General features: G+C 42.9%; 1 protein-coding gene across 2 annotated transcripts in view; it reads left to right on the forward strand.

The window, feature by feature from the left end:
• The window catches only part of PREP (prolyl endopeptidase), an 821,567-nt gene that overhangs the window by 408,731 nt on the left and 393,002 nt on the right, over positions 1–19,834 (forward strand). The window lies entirely within an intron of this gene.

Raw genomic sequence — 19,834 nt, forward strand, 5'->3', positions numbered from 1 at the left:
CCCCCTCCCCAGCCTTTAAACTTGTTTTAAGTTGCCTCGTGTTCATTATTTTAATCATGAAGCCCATGTCTGATTTTTTAATCGCCCAGCTACTGGACTCCTAACGTTCACTGAGACCAGTGTTTTGTCGGTGAGGCTAGTTTATTTTGAATATGTGTATAACGTTTTTTTTGCCGCTTGATATTCCCGTGCTTTCCTGTGCTGGAAGCACACGGCCTTCTCTAAGTGTGGCTGTTTAAGTATCATTCGATAATCTTAGTAGGGCACTTGCTGTTCTGGTTTTTGAATCTTTAGCTGTTTGAACAAACCCGGCTGTTTCCAAATTATATCGGTCAGCTTTCTACCCATCTGTTATATACATTTCGACCGTGGAATTCTATCCTAACATCCTGCCCACAATATCTTTTCTGATTGGCTATACAAATAACTCTAGCAAATTGGAAAACACTAACCAAGTCTCACCTCCATGCGGAGTTTGGCTAGCCTTCCAGCTTCATGAGGTTGCTACGACATTTTGTCCTTATAGCATTTGCTGCTGCCAGGGATTGGTGTGTGGAATGGAGTCGTTTGCATGTGGCCTTACAGAGCAGTCAACAACCCTTGGCACTTTTCTACACATACTATAATATCTGTTGTTGTGCTTATGCTGCAGTGTTCCTGTGTTTGCATGCAGTTGTGTGCACGCCAGGCCATGTGGGGAGCTTCCGACGGCAGCCGAGTGGCTGGCTGCTAGCTTTTAAAGCTCATCTGCTGTGGTCTGACTTTTCTGCACCTTCGGATCCTGAAGCGGCGTTCATGGCAGTAGGCAGCTTCTCTGATCATCTGCCGCCTTATCTTTCCTTTCCGTCGCTGCTTCTATATTTCTGGCTTTCTCCCTCCCTCCTCGCGATAGTAGCCCTCCCCCCACCCTCCGAGCACAAACGCAGCTGTGGGCTTCTCAGTACACGTAGGAGAGCGGACACCCAGACCCTCTCAAAAGTGTAGCTGACCTCGAACCGCTACCAGTATGGCTGCACTGAAATGCTCCTACTTTGAAGTGACTCAAGAAAATATCAACGTAATATGAATGCGGAGTCCGGACGATTGGTATGCTACTGCTAGTCCATACCAGCAAGCAGATTTGTCCGTGTATGAAGAAACAAAGGCTTTCATCTCGCTTGCTCTCCCAAAAGTGCGATTCAACGCTCCTCCCCTTCCCCCCCCACAGAGCGCGTCTCGCCGCCACTTCAGTCCTATTGCCTGTTTCAGATTCACTTGCCTGGTGACTGATTTCCTTGTCCCACAAAATATGCTCCCCAGCTATCAGCCTGTCACAGGGGGTCTGACATGAGACTGCTCTTCTCGTCTCACCCAGCCTTTCAGGTGTATGTGTGGCATGTAGCTGACTCTGCTCCAGCCCCACTGACCTCTCAAAAATGCACGTCACGTGACTCAATTCCACCTAGCCCTCCTGGCCCTTCAGAAGTGTGCTTTGCGTGATTGAAACTGCCCTATCCCTCTTGTTTCTTTAAAGTGCGAGGCAGTTCTGGAAACAATCCATTTCAGCAGAGGGCTTGTTATGTAGACTCTGCCTTTTCTAGGTGACTACCCGGCTCTGGCAGCGATATGGCGCAGTTCCGGGGAGTAGAAGAGCTTGAGGCCGCTTGCCTTGCACAGACAAACAGATAGTTTGGTAAATGCCGTGCTGCTGGACACCAGATTGTTTTTACAACTCCGGTTTAAGTCTGAAGACGATCTGCATAAATATTTGCAGGCAGGAGTGGGACTGAACTTAGCACAACTTCACTCAAGGTGTCATTTTACTTACCAACAGGCACATTCCATTGTTTTCCGTTTTGATAGTCTGTTGTTTGCACACGGTTATCTCCCCCCCCCCCCCCCCCCCCCGCCCCCGGGGGGGGGAACATTTGCTCATCAGCCAGAACTGGCATTTTAATTTGGAAGAGGCGTCTGTGGCACTGTCCTGTGCACACATTTCATTGTTTATAGTTTTACTGTACCCTAGGGCAGAACCCCATTAGCTCTTGTGCACTAAAAACAGATTGCCTACGGTTACTAAACTGTAGAGATTGCCTCCTGTTGCAAAATTATATTTTTATATACTGCTAGGCTTTAAAAAAAAAACGGAGGGCAGTGTTTTGTTTGCATGAATAATGCTTTTTCCAAATCAGTTACCGAAATCCCCCATTGTTTTAAAGCTTCCGCCCATTGCTGCAGGTTTAATAAGTAGACTCCATTATGTTTGCCAATACATTGTCACGACATCTTGCTGAAATGTATGTCTTAATTTCCCCCACTACCCCCCCTCACCTGCACACTTCCTTTGTCCTACGTCATCAAAAAACCTTAGGGCGCGAAATGTAGTGAGGAGAGTCCCTCTACCCTCTCTCCCTTTCCCTCTCTCCCTTTCCCTCACTTCCTCTCCCTCTCTCCCTTTCCCTCTCTTCCCTCTCCTCTCCCCGTCTACGTCTCTCTCTCTCTCCCTCTCTTTATCCTCTCCCTCTCTTTATCCTCTCCCTCTCCCTGCTCCCCTTTTTCTCTCTCTCCCCATCTCCCACTCAGCACCACCACACCACCACAGCACCACTCAGCACCACCACAGCATCACTCAGCACCACCACAGCACCACTCAGTGCCACCACAGAACCACCACAGCACCACACTGAAACACCACAGCACCACTCTGCACCACCACAGCACCACCACAACATCACTCAGCAACACCACAGCATCACTCAGCACCACCCCAGCAATAGTCAGCACCACCACAGCACCACTCAGCATCACCACATCAACACTCAGCGCCACCCCAGCATCTCTCAGCACCAACAAATTATCACTCAGCACCACCACATTAACACTCAGCTCCACCGCAGCATCACTCAGCACCACCACAGCACCACTCAACACCACCCCAGCATCACTCAGCACCACCACAGCATCACTCAGCGCAACCACAGCATCACTCAGCGCAACCACAGCATCACTCAGCGCAACCACAGCATCACTCAGCGCAACCACAGCATCACTCAGCGCAACCACAGCATCACTCAGCGCCAACAAATTATCACTCAGCACCACCACATTATCACTCAGCACCACCACATTAACACTCAGCTCCACCGCAGCATCACTCAGCACCACCACAGCACCACTCAACACCACCCCAGCATCACTCAGCACCACCACAGCATCACTCAGCGCAACCACAGCATCACTCAGCGCAACTACAGCATCACTCAGCGCAACCACAGCATCACGCAGCGCAACCACAGCATCACTCAGCGCAACCACAGCATCACTCAGCGCAACCACAGCATCACTCAGCACCACCACAGCATCACTGGTTCAAATATGTTCTTTCAATGTTTCAAGCGGTTTTCAAGCTTTCAAGCTTTATTACAAATCCCTAAAAGATGTTAATATTTCACTTTTGTTCTTGGATTTTCGTCACAATAAAAAACACTGAACATAATCTTCACAAAAGTTATTTACACAACTTAAAGCTATTGACATTACAAATTAAATTAATTATTTAAGTATTAATTATTTAAAAAAATTAAAATGCATTGTTATTTGTAATATCAATACATCTAAGTCACGTAAATACAAAATATGTTGCATTACAAATGCTATAGGTGTCACATTTGTGAAAGTTATAACTATTGGCATTGTTAATGACAAAGCTATTAATTTAGCTATTTTCAAAAACAACACATAAATAAAAAAAAGTCATTTATAAGATCAATAGCTCAAACTTTCCTAATGCGAGACCTATTGCATTTCCAATGCTTGTTCATAAAAATGTCATCAACGAATGGTTTGATGTGCTACAGTCACCATCTTCCCAGCTTTCAGAAACATGCAGAACTGAATCGAAAAAATCAAAATTTTCACCACAGTTTTGGTATTTTTAAAAGAGGTAACCCATTTTCCAATTTTGTTGTGCTTTCAACCCACATCCACTTAGTGATGCAAGCCAGTGTGAAACCCATGGGTGATTCGGGAATGCTACATATATGTGAAAAGTAGACAAAATTCCGAATTCAGCAAGGGGTCATATGTATGAATCCTGCAAGGTTTTCCCAAAGAAACTAACTTTTGAAATAAATAAATATTGAAAATGAGTAGGAAAAACAGCCATTTGTGACAATGTTTTAATCTGCAACTTTTTGTGAGGGCCGCTTTACAAAACCAATGTACCATTACGTTTGCTAGACCCTTTTTTGTGGGGATATATAGAGTTTGTAAGTTTTCGAGAAACTAGAGGTGTACCCAGTGCCAACAATTGAGGCAGAGTACAATGTTTTTTCAATGTGTACTGAGTATATAGAAAAATGTATTTGCTGAAATATGTAGCTTGATAAAGAGGTAGCAAGGTAGCCTATGTATTACTGAAATGGGCACAGGATAAGGAGTTTAGCAGCAGTAGTTATTTGTTTATCTCTGAATTTGTGGGTACCAGTACAAGCATTTGATTTAGAGGGAAGTTTTCAAAATATCTTCTTTCTTATACACTGCCATTTTTTAAAACTAGTCATCGAGGGGAATCCAGGATGGGAGGCCTTCTCTGGCTCTCGCCAGGTTGTTTTGCCCAGAATCCCTTGCAAACCTCAAACTTTGACTGTAAAAACACATTTTTCTCACATTTCTCTGATGGAAAGTTCTGTACTCTGTGGGCTGGCACAAACTTCCTTACACCCAGAATTTACCTAACCCTTTTGATAAAAATGGTACCTCACTTGTGTGGGTAGGGCTAATGCCCTCAACAGGAAACTGCCCAAATGCTACATGGATGCATTACATTGTTCCACTCAAAACTGACCTGTTTTTTGTAAAGTGGGTAGCTGTGGATTTTGGACCCGGGTTCAGCCGACACCTCGGGAAACCTCAAAATTTGACAAATACATATTTTACTCACATTTCTGCGATGGAAAGTTCTGGAATTTGCAGGGAACCACAAATTTCCTACCCCCTACTATTTCCCCGCTTGTCCTGATAATAATGCTATCCCACTTTCGGGCTTGGCCTAGTGCAAGCATCAAACCAAAGTCAATGAGAGTCTCGCGGAGCGACTCTCATTGACCTTGGTTTGATTTGTGCTTGTCGGGGGAACTGGACCAAGTGACACAAGTAGGGTAGCATTTTTATCCGGACAAGTGGGGAAACACTGGGTGGTAGGACTTTTGTGGATTCCAGCGGGTTCCGGAAGATAACGTCAAAGAAATGCAAGGCAAATGTGCAATTTTAGCAACATTTGAGGTTTGCAGGGCATTGTAGGTAAAAAAAAAAAAAAGAAATGATGGGATCCACACAAGGCATACCATCCTGGACTCCCCCGGATGTCTAGTTTTAAGAAATGTCTGGGTTTGGTAGGTTTTCCCAGGTGGCAGCTGACTTGAGCCCAAAAAGAAAAGCCATTCAGCATAGAAGTAGGACGATATTGGGACTCAACCCAACTCTGCTAAACTTATGTATACAAAAAAAACATTCAAAATTTCCCTTCTTGCCAATAAGAGACGGATGCTTTAGTCCCTAGAGGGGCAGAAAGACTATAGCAGGTCATTTGAGGCTTGGAGTTAGGGCCAATGTATATACAAGCTGAAGCAAAACACACAAGATGATGGATGGAATGTTGCACAATGGCAAAACATTCACCCCCAGTCACAGATCTGGGTTTAATCCATCGTTGTTTTGCTCACCAAGCCAACTCAGTTCAGAAATGGCCATATGCAAATCAGTCTTGACCCTGTGCCTCATGGGAACAGTCCAGCCCGAACTGCCAAGCCATGTCTTTCCTGGACCGGAATCAAGCATCCTAGGACCGGTTTCTGGCTATCAGCCATCTTAAGCCAGGATAGCTTGACTCCAGTGGCTTAGTGAGCAAAGGACCCACGTCTGGGCATACCCTTCCCACATAGGGTGAACAGAAAAACACACAAGATGATGGACGGAAAGTTGCACAATGGCAAAACATTCACCCCCAGTCACATATCTGGGTTTAATCCATCGTTATTTTGCTCACCAAGTCAACCCAGTTCAGACATGGCCATATGCAAATCAGTCTTGACCTTGTGCCTCATGGGAACAGTCCAGCCCGAACTACCAAGCCATGTCTTTCCTGGACCGGAATGAAGCATCCTAGGACCAGTTTCTGGCTATCAGCCGTCTTCAGCCAGGATTGCTTGACTCCAGTGGCTTAGTGAGCACCCACGTCTGGGCATACCCTTCCCACATAGGGTGAACAGCAAAACACACAAGATGATGGACGGAATGTTACACAATGGTAAAACATTCACCACCAGTCACAGATCTGGGTTTAATCCATCGTTATTTTGCTCACCAACCCAGTTCAGACATGGCCATATGCAAATCAGTCTTGACCCTGTGCCTCATGGGAACAGTCCAGCCCGAACTGCCAAGCCATGTCTTTCCTGGACCGGAATCAAGCATCCTAGGACTGGTTTCTGGCTATCAGCTGTCTTCAGCCAGGATAGCTTGACTCCAGTCCCACCCATTTCTCCATAAAAAAAATCATCCCTGGGGCCTAGTAGGCTTTCTGCATCCATGGAGGCAGATTGGAAGTAACAACCTCCAATCTGCCCTCAGGTGGGCACAAAGACATTTGGAACTGAGCGTGGCCGGGAGCATTAGCCCACTGCAAGGTAAGCCGCTCCCCTCCACCCCACCCACCCCCACCCCCACCGCCAGAATTTAGTGGGTTTTCGGTGGCTGAAGGGGGCAGAAAAACTGTTGAGGGTTATATGGGCATGTGGGGGCTAGACCTGAAGCCTGAGAGGGACGGCCCCACCCATTCTGCCTTTACAAATTAATCCCTGGTGTCTATTGGGCTTTCTGCCCCGGGACTGGCAGATTGTAGATTAGAGCCTCCAGTAGGGTGGCCAGTTAGCAGTGGCCAGTGATGCTGATGAAGTAGAATTGTTTCTGGCAGGATGGATTGTTCTGCCTAACTCGTTAAGACATTGAAATCCTGGATCCCGGCGGCATTGCACTTCTAAAACTGTTTCCTGAAGGTGTTTTGCTTGAGGGTGACCCTCTGCAGGTCTTTCAGGGCAGGTGAGATGTTAACATACATCATTTCACCAAAGTATCACGAAGCGGTCCTGAATAACCGTAGGTTGTGTATTTACCTTCATTTATGTACCTTTGTGAACGGCCTGGCCATAAGGCACGCCATCGCTCCAGTCTGGATTCATTGTATCTCAATTTTAAGTCCTATCTTAGTTAACAGTGGAGAAAGGGGGTTAGAGTGGAAGCTATATGAAATTGATATTGTTGAATCTTTCTGACTTGTTAACCTTGTTTGATAACCACAGTTTTAACTGAACTGGTGCTTTGGATAAATAGGCTCAGTGCAGGCCATTCCATAGCCTAATGCCACCGCACTGTATCTCCACATAGATATATATACAAGTATTCGATTATACACATTGTTTTGTACATAGGTAAATACCTTAACCCCTTCCATGCTCATGACGAGCTCAGCTCGTCATGAGGCACGGTGCTCGCTGAGCTCGTCATGAACACACCCATTTCTATTATGGGCCAGCACAGGGGAAAAATAGCAATAGCAGCAATGGTGTTAACCATCAATTCACATGTGTATAGGTAAGAAAAGTTTACAGTGCCTGTGAGAAGCATTCTGTGAAAGTGAGGTAAGAAAAACGTTGTAAAAGACAGCTGCACTCTTAAACACCTCACTCCCACAGTGCACGAAGAGTACAAAAAGTCCAAGATGGTCATTTAAAGCTTGGCGGGATGGGAGAACCACTAATTGTTGGTTCTCCCACCCCTCCCATTTCACCGCCCGCTGCATCGTTTACAGATGGGAGAATCCAACTTATTGCAAGTGGAGCTTCAGCTGACAGTCGGGTAAAGAAAGGGTTCGGTTATTGTAATGACCTACTTCTCTGTATGTTTTGGTGCTTCTGTCAGTCACCAGGCCATTGCTTACCACATCCTTTCTCAGGATCCAGAAAGACACCACATTTCACAATACATACCCAAGAAAGGAATAAACACTGACAACATATAAGGCCATTGCCGAGGAGCTCGTAAATAACAAGTCACAACACCTCCCCATCCGAGAGGGTATACAGCAAATCACAACACCTCCCCATCCGAGAGAGTACACAACGCATGCTCCTCCTAGCAATGTATTGGATAGACTAATTTGAATTTAGACATCCCTGCTGGGAGTGGGAGGCAATTTCCCTTCCGTATCAACAAGTACCCATTAGAGAGGAATCGCCCATCCCTCTGTAAGTACTTGGTAAAAAAGGGTCCCGACCTACCCTCACAAGGAATAAAGACAACTGATATGCTCTAGGGTTTCTTTATTACATGATAATAGGATGACAAGGAAGAAGAAATAACTAAATATCACAGTAAACATTTATACCAATCACCAACACATACATATACATAGAACCTGAAAATAAAAGCATAGTTAGATAAAGTTAGATATACATGGAACACCTCACCATGATCTTAAGCATCTTGTTATCTGAAGAAGGGTCTATCTCTCTTTCCCTCTCTGGTTGGGTCAGGACTCTCTGTTCCACAAACACGTCTGCACCGTGATGTATCATCAGACCGCCAAACCACCAGACCAGCATCTCACCCTCTCTCGGACCTCCTTTCTCTAATAAAGAATGCAGCTCTCCATCGAAGTTTCTAGCAAACTCCGCCTACAGTTCTCATTGGATTCCTGTACCACCTCTTACCAAGAGCACAACAAGCAGCTGGCCAAGCGTTTTGCTATGACTCCGCACGAAGAGAGCACATTCTTCTTAATAAGAACCGGTCCTGTCTAGTTCACTACTGGTGAACAACACATGGAATCTAAAATATAACCTCTCACCTAAAGAGGCTCTCAAGATGGCTGCAGTTTAGAATATGGAGTTGCTCAAGCATAGGCCTCTACTACTTGGAAAGCAGAATGATATTAGACCACGTCAAAGCCAATAGGCTAAAGTCATAATTCACCTAACTCAAATGACACTATGCACTTAATCCCTCAGTATCCATTATGGAGCACCTGTGTGCACCATCACCAACAACACTGTACCTTGACATCCCACACCTTCTATTCTTTGGCAAGATTATTGTACTGAAAAACAGCAAGAGTGTAGAACAAAAGAGAAATAGGCATATGCAAGACCATCCTACATTTAGGCTATGGTAACATAGCACACTAAAGTCAGTACACAATGGTGGTGATCGAGGGTCATCACAGAGCCTCAGATCACTAAAGTGGCTGATTCACTACAGTTACTCACAAGGTTGACTCGTTTCAAGCATTGCTAACTTTGCCCTGTGACGGACTGTCCTCCTGCTGCTTATTTCCTATGCACAGGTCTGCCACGCAGCACAGGGGGGAAAACAATGGCTTTCCAAGTAGTGTTCCTCAGACCATTGTTTTTCTTGTTTTCATAAAACTCCTTGATACAATCTTTCATTTGTTTGAAAAAGATAAAAAGATGTAGAGCAGACAAATAGCATCCACCTGCTCGTCTCTCCATTCTGATGAAAGTGCTCCTGCCATTGTAGTGTAGTTCCTATTATCCCAATAGGCTCTGTGCATTGGAATAATATCTTCAATAGTATAGACGTAGGACAGAGGTTAACTAGGTCTTCTACTGTCGATATTAGACTTAAAGTTTAATGTTTGCCAGCTAGCTCAGAGTTCACTAGAAACTTTCTCGAATAGACAAGGAGGAGTTTAACCTCCCTGGATAGACACGAAGGGATTTAGTTTCTGACAACCATAGAACATGACAACTTTGCTCTCCCCTAATCAAGAGTGTATCTCTAGAGTCGTGTGAAAACAAAAGACAACTTATTTTACTCAGTCAGTTCAGTGCATTCTTAGTTTCACCAGATTGTAGAGAAAAGGAAGAGATGTTATTTATTGATCAGTCTCTTTTCTCATACAAGAGAAATGAATCGCTATTATTGCAATACTTATTGTTAAGTAAAGTGCATACAGAAATAACAGAATTATAAAATAATACTGTAAAAGCATTGATATGGTTTCTTAGCCATATGATACTTAAAATGGATAAAATAGATACATACATATATACATTGACTAATCGTACTCAACTGGTGCTTCTAACTACGCCTACCCCAATGTACCTGAGCTAAGCCTAATACGTGGGCGGGAGTAGATAAGTAGCAGTTTAAGTTAAGTTTGTTTTGCCAAGGGTCTGCTTCAAGAATTCTCTACAAAGGGTTATTCAGTTCAGTACCTGGGATTTAGAAGGCTGGAGGGTTGGTATCTCTAACTCAGGGCTTGATATTCCAGCTGCCTGCGAGGGCGCTTGGAAGCGCCGGAGCTGGATTTCTCGGCAGGAGAAAAGGCAGCGTCTCTCTCTCAGCGCGTCAGAAAGGAGGGGCAGCGTCTGTGGGCTTCACGGTCAGCTGGGCTCCTCGGCAAGTCTCGCTGCTCCAATCTTGTCACCACCTCGTGTGTTTGCTTAAGGCAATGTCGGTATTATTTATACCTGAAAGGTGCCGAGATTGACGTAAGGATGGACATAAATACGTCAATAAGGATGTCATACGAACTGATCGTTCGCACATTCTTTACTGAAGTTCTCGATTAAATCAAAACAATGGCTGTGGGGATTTCCCAGGTCGTGGTAGGTTTGATTTGTTTTGAGAACACCGTATGCCTATTAGGGGGCTGGAGAAATAGTGCTTGCCTAATGAGATGGCATGCGCTATGACCTAATCAGATAACGGGCTTCTGTGCCGTTGTTTGGCTAATCAGATAACGGGTTTCTGTGCAGTTGAATGGCTGCTAGTTAATTATTAACCAGACAAGGTTCAGAAATAGGGGGGATCGATACAGTACCCATAGTAAATACATCACACCCACTCCACGTAATCTATGTCCATATTTACAAATCTAGGCATAGTAAACAAAACTAGTAGTGCATGTGTATACCGAACCACCCCAAAATACAATCAAATGCATTCTGAAAATTGGAAATGCGAAATACACGAAAAGATGAGTATAGTTACTATATGCACTTCAAGCAGTATAATAATGCTAAATGTAATACGCATATTTTGAAATCAGCATGAACGAAATGCGGAAATTACACATGAAATGGCTCTTAATACAGAAGAAAAGGTCGAGACCATCTCATCACAAAAATCATAATACTTGCGAACATGCTAGAGGGTAGCTAATGTCTCTAGAGTAGCTAAAAATAGAAATTTTGTTCTCTAGGAATAGTTTTACTTTAAGCAGAAGATAAGTGTCCCAAAAAATCGTAAATATTTTTGGAAATGGAAGGGGAAAAAAAAAATGTCTCGCTTTCCGTAAAAACTGGTGAGAAAATTTCTTATTGCTTTATTTTCAAAGTTGAAGGCCAAATTCAGGGTGTATGGAACGCCGTGTGCTAGTTTGTTCAAAGTCATTCTTTCTGCTCTGGTGAAAACATCATATTGTTGAGACTTTCGAAAAAACTGTCAACTGCTTCTTGCGAAAGTTCCACTAACTCGGAAAAATTTTGTAACATGCATTCATGAGCATGATTGCCTTCATTGATGTTTCGATCAGCATAGCTGACAGAAGGTCGTACCTGATCGATGCTGCTTTCATCTTGTACTTCACAACTCTTCAATCGTAGTGGTGAAGTCTCCACGAATGCCGTCATCAGGATTGGTAGCCGCTGGGGACAGCACAATGCATGAGCCGTTACCGGACCCAACAAAGTCTCTGCGTCCATTGGCACATCCGATTGTAGTGTCAGACAGGTGTCCAACACGCATTCTTCGCCGCATAGCAAGCACCTTAATACAGGCATAACACAACTTTGCCACATCGGTCTAAATGAAAGAAACCAAGTCATGTTTAAATCTCGTAGCCGTGCTAGTCCAAGGACTTTAGTTATGCGGTCCCGGTAGCCAATAGCTCGGATTGTTTCTTCCATTATCGCTGGTGTCTTGTCTGTGACGTGGTTTGCCATAGCGAAGTAACAGGATCAAAAATAGGATGCCTGCCACTAGTCCCAAAAGGAGAGGAAGTCCGCCAAAGATGGAATGGACAAAATCAGGAAAAATACCCAGGATGGCTTTGAATGGGGTTAAAGCTCCCGAAAACACTGTCTTACATACACTCGCGATTCCACTTGTATCAGAAATATTTAAGATTTCGCTCAGTATTTCTGCGAAATGTATGGGGGAATAGGTTGATAACAGTGAATGAATCTCAGCAGTTGTCCTTGCAACTTGGAGATCATACGTTTCTTTTGATGACGTTAACATGGTTGGCGTCTGTAGGAGCACTGTCTTCATTCTGCTTAAAGTATCAATTCGAATAGAAGAAATTTTCAAACTGGGCCATAACCTTGCCTCCCTGTCTCGGGCATCGTTTGGGAACAATACTCGTTCACAGCACATGGCCTTCGTAGTCACGGTTATGAGATAAGGTTTTCCAGGCAGCAGACTGCAAAATCTGCGATCTACAATTAGAATGTAACTCCCGTTCGAGAGTCTCCTAAAGAATGGTTCTATTTGTGTTGCAGGTGTGCCTAGCTGGTGACATGAAAGGTTATTTGAAATCCCTTCACATGCTCCATGCAAACTAATACCCTGACACAGAAGTGTACCGCTTAGTGACCTTTCACAATTATTGCCACTAAGGAACACACTTTGTCCTTTATTACTAACACATGCGTGTGTATAGGGCAAGTTCCATGTTGACTTAATGTATCCTTTACCCAACCTTTCATACTGGCCTGCATATATTTTTGGCAGTATTGAAACTGGAAAGTTGTTATCAGAATATTTATTATCCCATGTATTATCCATTCAATGACAGGTCGTTCTGACATTGTCAATGGTAATCTCTCAAGTTTTTCAATGCTCAGAATTGTATAGTCAGCACCCTTCTGTGCCAAACTGATTTGTTTATCAGTAAGGTTAAAGATATTAAATAGTGACGTTGTGTTGATTAAACGCCAAGGCACATAGCCTGAACGCAGATTTTGTAACGTCCAGCCAAGTTGTACAATAGAACGCAATTGGGACTGACCGTGTTGTAACATCAGTAAGTCTTGCGATATTATATCGATTGCTGAAGATACAATACTGTCCAGTGAATATATTCTGGAGGACAGAGTCATTAACCCATTGTCCACAACAGAAAGTGATTTTTCCAAATTAATACGGTCAATTTCCCGTATTTTTTCCGCTGTCTCAATTTGAGTTACTTTCCAGGCTTCATTGTAAGCTGCATATATAGAGGCCGCTATGAAACGTTTTTGACGCTGTTTGCGTGGTCCCATAATGAAATCACGCAAGTCAGCACCCTCTTGAAGTAAAGTTAGGTGTTGCTTAATTTCTGACAGTGTGGATGTTTGTAGCCATTGAAGGCAGAGCTTGCCCACACTGTAAGTAGTTACTATCCCTGGATGTTGTCTTTGGGAATATCTAGGGTCTGGCCTGGTCAATTTGAACCCCTGTATTTTGTTCAGGAATCTGTCTTGACAGTTATTTGTGTCTGTGGGCCAGATCAACCATTGTTTCCAATCAGGATGTGTTCTGTTTTGGTTTAAAATATGGTTCACGTCTATCTCAACATCTATAGAGCTATTACTGTTCGTTGTTGGCTTTGGAATAGACGGTTTGTTTAAGTCTTTGATTTTGGCTAAGCCAAGACAGGTAGTTTGTTGAATAGTGTCATTCAAAAATATAATTTGTTCTGGGATCATACAGGCTCTGAACAATGATTCTATACCTTGTACTTGCCAATCTTTTGTACCCCAAACAGTTTTTGTTTCAATGTTATTGTTCCAGAAATCAAAACCAAATGTATTCATTTGCTCAAAAAATGAATCTGAATATATCAATTTCGTGTTTGTAAGCATGGTCTTCATACCTGTCTTATTCGACAATTTGAAATAAAATGTTTCTGCATTACTTGTGTTAAACCCTGAAAAATATGAATATTTATCATAAAATGTTTTAGAACTACCCTTTGGAGGAGTAGCACAATGTTCCCATTGGTTATAATTTAAAACATTTCTAGGTTGTGCAGATTTATGTAGATAATGGTTACCATAGTGGTTGTAGCAGAACATTTGATCATAATTAGACGAACCCTGCAAATAATCATGTTCTGTAAATTTAGCAGACATTACTAGGTCAGACATCATATCATTTATACTTTCAAAGTCCCAATCATCAGCAAATGTGCTTGATTTTACAAAGTCACTTAACGAGATCTTAAATTGATGTGGATACTTCAGGATTTCAACCGGGCCATAGATTTCATAATCAGTATTGTCCCATGCTACACCGCCTGGTATAGGATTGGCTGTGAAGTTCACTGAAGAAAGTTCTCTTTTCTTGACGTGTGAAGATGTGTGTGGTTTAAGGACCAAGTTGATTTTCTGGCTTGCTGTGTCCATTTTAGCATATTTTCCCTCAATGAAATGTCCCAAGCATAGTACCATGATGAGCCAAAGTATGAGGATAAATGCACCTAATGTCACCCAAATTTCAATCCATGGAGAAGTCAGATAGGTTCCCTTTAGTTGATGAAAAAGTTCCTTTGCTTTGTCTTTAAAAGTTTTTGTTGATGGCTGTACTTCTGGTTCACTTGGATCTTCTGAAACATCATCGAAGTTGATGAAGTAGCCGGATGCCGTTCTGTCAATTGTTCCAATTACTTCTGGATTACTTTTTGTTTTTGGATTTTGCTGTATTTCATTAGCAAAGTCTGTAGTTACATCATCGTAGGTTGTTGTTCCTTGATGAAAAGTTTTTATTTGGGTTTTAAGAGGTTCAAGTTCCATTGCTTTGTTGCATAGTCCTTGTTGTTTCACTGTAGATTTTCCAAATGTGATCAGTCTTTCAGTTTGAACCTCTGTGGATGTAGCAAACGTTGGTGTTCTGCTACTTCTTGGGAGTCCACTTGGCCTACTATTTGTTATCGGCCACATGATTGTGGTTTAACCAGGTCGATGGATATGACTCGGTTCTCCTTTTTACCAGCAAGGGGCGGTAGTACTACTGATCTTGTCCCGTTGATAGACAAGACATGAACTGCTTTTCTGTAAGAAGGCCCAAATTCCTTCTTTACCGCGATCTTCTCTCTGACCAGATCCCCGACTTTTGGAATCCAGACAGGCCTTGCTGGGACAGGTGGTTTTTCTTCAGTGTTTGCTGGCTGCTGTTTCAACTTTATGTTGCTCAGGTCTTTTCTCGTTTCATTCAAGTCCTGTAAAATAGCCAAGCGATCTTTGATATCAAAGCATTTTTCTTTAACCACTGAAGTCTGACTATCTAAGTCCTGGATTAACATTCTAGTCCCAAACAATAGTTCGTACGGACTGAGTCCTTTCAGAGAATTTCTTGGCAGGTTATTTAGACTACGTTAGACACTTATTAAATGTTTGACCCACCCAGCTCCTGAACCTAATACCTTTGCTGTTATAGATTGCTTTATGTCACGGTTTCTTCTTTCTACGATTCCGTTTCCCTCGGGATGAAATGGACAAGAGTACCGCAATGCAATGCCCATGCTGGTCATGGCCTCCTTATAAGCCCGGGAGCTAAAAGCAGGACCCTGGTCAGAATGTAGCATGCCAATTGCGTATGTGCCGATAAAGACTCGCAAATCTTTTATAACAGTTCTGGCGTCAGCCGATCGCTGGGGCCACATCCATATGAATCTCGTGCATGAATCCACTGCGACCAAGATATATTTATAGTTACCATCCCTTTGTAAGGGACCACAGTGGTCCAGGTAAACACAGGCTAATGGTTTATCTGAGATTAGAAGGGGCGTCTGTGCTGGTCGTTTCACTGTTGATACTTTCATTCTTTGACATATTTCACATTCTAGAACATAGTTCCTTGTTTGTCGTCGCATTTGTGGCCACCAGTATCTCTGTTTTAATAATGATACTGTGGCTGAAACGCCAGCATGTACAGAAGCAAGCCCTTCGTGTGCCGCTATGATGAGTCCTAACCTATGTTCCATGTTTGGAATTGCCCTATCCCCCACTCCAGGGATTCGAGCCGTTCTGAACCCAGATCTGCAAGTATTCATTGTAAGGTTGGACGCAGTAATATGAATCGCACACTATGAGTGTGGGGAATTCTCGATCGGTATTTTCAAGCGCCATCTTAAATGCTAGTAGTTCTGCTCTTTGAGCTGTACAGTCTCCTAGAGATTGCGTTTTAGTGACCACTGGTTTAAATTTTCCTTCGTGCGAGCGACCTTTAACAATCGCGCACGCAGCACTGTAAGCTTGCTTACCCCCCACTGCGGGTTGTGCTGATCCGTCTGTATATATTATACAGCCGTAATGTTCTAGAGGCAGAATTTCGGTCGGCAGAGGACATTCGAATTCATATTGGAGAAACTCTTGTGTTTTTAAGTTGGGATCAAATTTGTATGCCACGTCTGTTGCAGCAAGAGAATTAGCCCATTGTATCCATCTCGGATGGAGTGCTTTAGCATTCAGTATGCTTGCCTTTGTTACCGCCTCCAGGGCTGGTATCGGTGCCACGATGATTATTCGTTTACCTTGTGCTAGGGCTCGTTCTTTTGCTACAGCAGTCTGTACCGCGGTTAGAATGTTTTCCGTTGGGCTAAATTTCCTTTCAGCTTTTGTGTACAAGTGTGATTTGTATGCAATTGGTACCTTTTCTCCCTCATTAGAGGTCAGGTATGTGAATCCGCATCTTCCTGGGATGACTCGAATCACAAGGTTGCGTGTGTTGTCACGTGTTTGTAATTTTGTTTTAACTAACATATCTGTTTGTAAAGATCTCAAAATTTCTGTGTGTTTTTGAGTCCAATTGATTCTTTTAAAATCTGGTTTTATAAGATCATAGAGAGGGTTAACTCTCTCTGCATAATTTATAATGTAAGTTCTTCCGAAATTCAGGAAACCTAGAATTGATTGTAAGTTTTTTAGTGTTCTAGGTGCTTGGATTACAGCACATTTCTCTAGGAAATTGTCAGCCAGGCTTTTGCCTTCACTTGATAGTTCATATCCTAAAAACAGGACAGTTAGATGGGCAATTCTTGACTTTTTAAAGTTGAATTTGTAACCCTCTGCTGCGAACCCAAGTATTATGGTGTTCACTCTCTTCAAGTGAGTATCCAAGTCATCATCTGTTAGATAGATGTCATCGACATAAGATAATGCCTCATCATCATATATTTGTAGTAACTCTGTTACTCTTGCTGAGAATAATCCTGGGCTGTTTTTAAACCCCTGGGGCAAACGACAGAATTTTTTTTTTTTGCGCGCCATTTATTGAGAACGCGGTCAAATATCTGCTCTCTGGTGCTATATTTTGACAGAAGAATCCATTAGAGATGTCTAATGTTGTTTTGTATTTTTTGCGCACTATGTTATTCATTAGTGCAGCACTATGCGAGTTTTGTACTGCAAAGGTTTTGCAACATGAGTTAAGGTGTCTGTAGTCCAAAACAAGACGATATGAATTGTCTGGTTTGGAGACAGGAAACAAAGGATTATTCATTTGTGAGGTGCAAGTTTCAATCACCCCCTGGTATTCAAGTTGATCTAGGATCTCTTTTACCCGTTTTCTAGCTTCTTGCTTAATTGGGTACTGCCTTTGAGCAGTAGGTTGTGATTTTAACTGGATTTTGTGAGGAAGAGAGTCCTCATCCTATCCCACATGGTTTTTATATAATGCAGGAGCTTGGGCTACTGCCCACTTTCTTGCAAGTGTATATTTTTTATGAATTGGAATATGATTTGAGAAGGCAGGCATAATTATTTCTTCGCCATGAGGGCACTCCCTGACAAACTCTGGTGGCCAGTCTCTTTCAGCTAGAAGGATGTCATAGCCCTTGGAGAGATTATCCCAAAAGAGACCCCTTATTTTCCTAGTCTTATCACCCTCTATACGCAATGTTATTTCATATATTTTATGAGGTTTGCTAACCCTGGTATCTGCAGTTTCCACCTGAATGTATTCATTCGTGTCCACTGTCTCCAGATGATTCATAAGGATCTTGCGAGCTATGCTCACTTCTGCTGCGCTGTCTAGCATTGTCTGAGCCCATTCTCCGTTTTTCAGCTGTGTCCTCAGTATTCTCGGCATGGTTGATTACTTTAATACTGGCTACCTTCTTTTTTGGAAACTGTAATTTTTTATTTTGATGAGCAGGTTCCTTGTCTTCGGACTTGACGTGCTCTTCCCTGTGTTCTGATCGTCCTCTTCTTTCCGATTTCTGCAAGGAAGTCTGAAAAGATTGAGAAGGACGTGTATCAATATCTTGATATCTATCAGGTTTCTTCAGATTATCCCTATTTCTAAGGTTGTATTTTTTCTCAGAGGGCTCCCTCTGGGGAGACTTGTGTCCTTGGTCCGGAGATCTTTCTCACCGCCGAGGAGACCTTCCTCTGGACTGGAATCTTTTTTCTTTAGGAGTGGATTGTTTATTTCCATCCCAGCTCTTTTTTTGAGTGTTCAGATTATTTTTAATAAATACTTTTTCAGGTTTTTCAATAAGTTGGGGTTTCACCGGTTTTCCACCCAAACTATCTCTTCCTAGTTCTTCATAGGATTTTTCTATGATTCTGGCAATTTCAAATGGTTGGTCTGCTATATCTGTCTCTTTCAATCTCTGGCGGATCGCCACATTTGCTGCTTCTCCCTTTATATTTGCTAATATTATTGCCGAGACCTGCTTGAAGTCTTTTAGTAATTTCATACCAAGAGTTAAGGCAGGTTCTGGACCGTATTCATCTTGAATTTGTTTTAGCACATCTGGTATTACTGACATGGATGGAACACCATGTGTTTTTGTGTAAATGGAAGCAAAGACTGTACCCCAAGTGTCACAGTCCTCCACATGTGGTGCGATTCCCATTGGAAGACAGATAGTCAGAATCCTGTGTTTCTCAACCGGGGTGGTATCTGGAAATACCGCCTCTATTTGAGTGATTTTTTGTGCTAAACAGAATGGAATTTGTTCCCGTTTTGCGGGTACTTTACCTAGACAGGACTGTATGTTCTGTGCTGTAATTTTATTTGTGTTCCCCTGGTGAGGGATCAGCTGTGGAATTTTAATAGCTGGTTGGACTGTTGAAGTCCGCATTACATATTGGACTAATTGTCTATGTATTTTAATTAATTGTTTTAGCTGTGCTAAAAGTTCTGGTGCAGACATTTCTTCAATGTCTGGATGTGTTGTGTATCCGGCTAGGACCGGCCACGTTGCTCCTGGTCTACCTAGTGGACCGAGCCTGGTGATGTGATTATTATGTTTTAGGGCGCCATTAAACCAGAGCAGGTGCTCTTGGTATTTGAGTGGTATTTCCACCTCCTCGAAAGGAGTGTACTCATTAGGAGGTTCCTCTATTTTGTAATAGTGGAAGTCCTTTGTTACAGCGTTTGCTGCTGGAAAGTTTATCCATGAATAGAATACCTCTGTCTGCCGATATTCGTGTGCCTCAATTACGAATATGACTGTACCACCTCTCGGTGTCAGCCCATTTTCTATAAGTTTTAAAGTTATAGATTTCCTTATGTTGACCGGGATGAGTATTGCCTCCGGGTCTTGCTGTAGGAGACTATTGTCAGCCGCTAGGAGTTGAGCTTCTATTCTAGCTGTCTCCCTTTCTTCTTCATTTTCTGACATTCTACTGTCAAGAAGATTTTGTTTATTTGCAGATCAGGTTTCTATGGAAACAAAGATTAGATGCACAATATTTTGGAACAGTGTATCCTTCAACGTTGAATAAACCAAGAACCATACATAGGAGTCTCCTCCTACTAAGTTTGGCGGATTTAACCTTTC

This window comes from Lissotriton helveticus, chromosome 6 (assembly GCF_964261635.1).
Source record: "Lissotriton helveticus chromosome 6, aLisHel1.1, whole genome shotgun sequence".
Taxonomy (NCBI): Eukaryota; Metazoa; Chordata; class Amphibia; order Caudata; family Salamandridae; genus Lissotriton; species Lissotriton helveticus.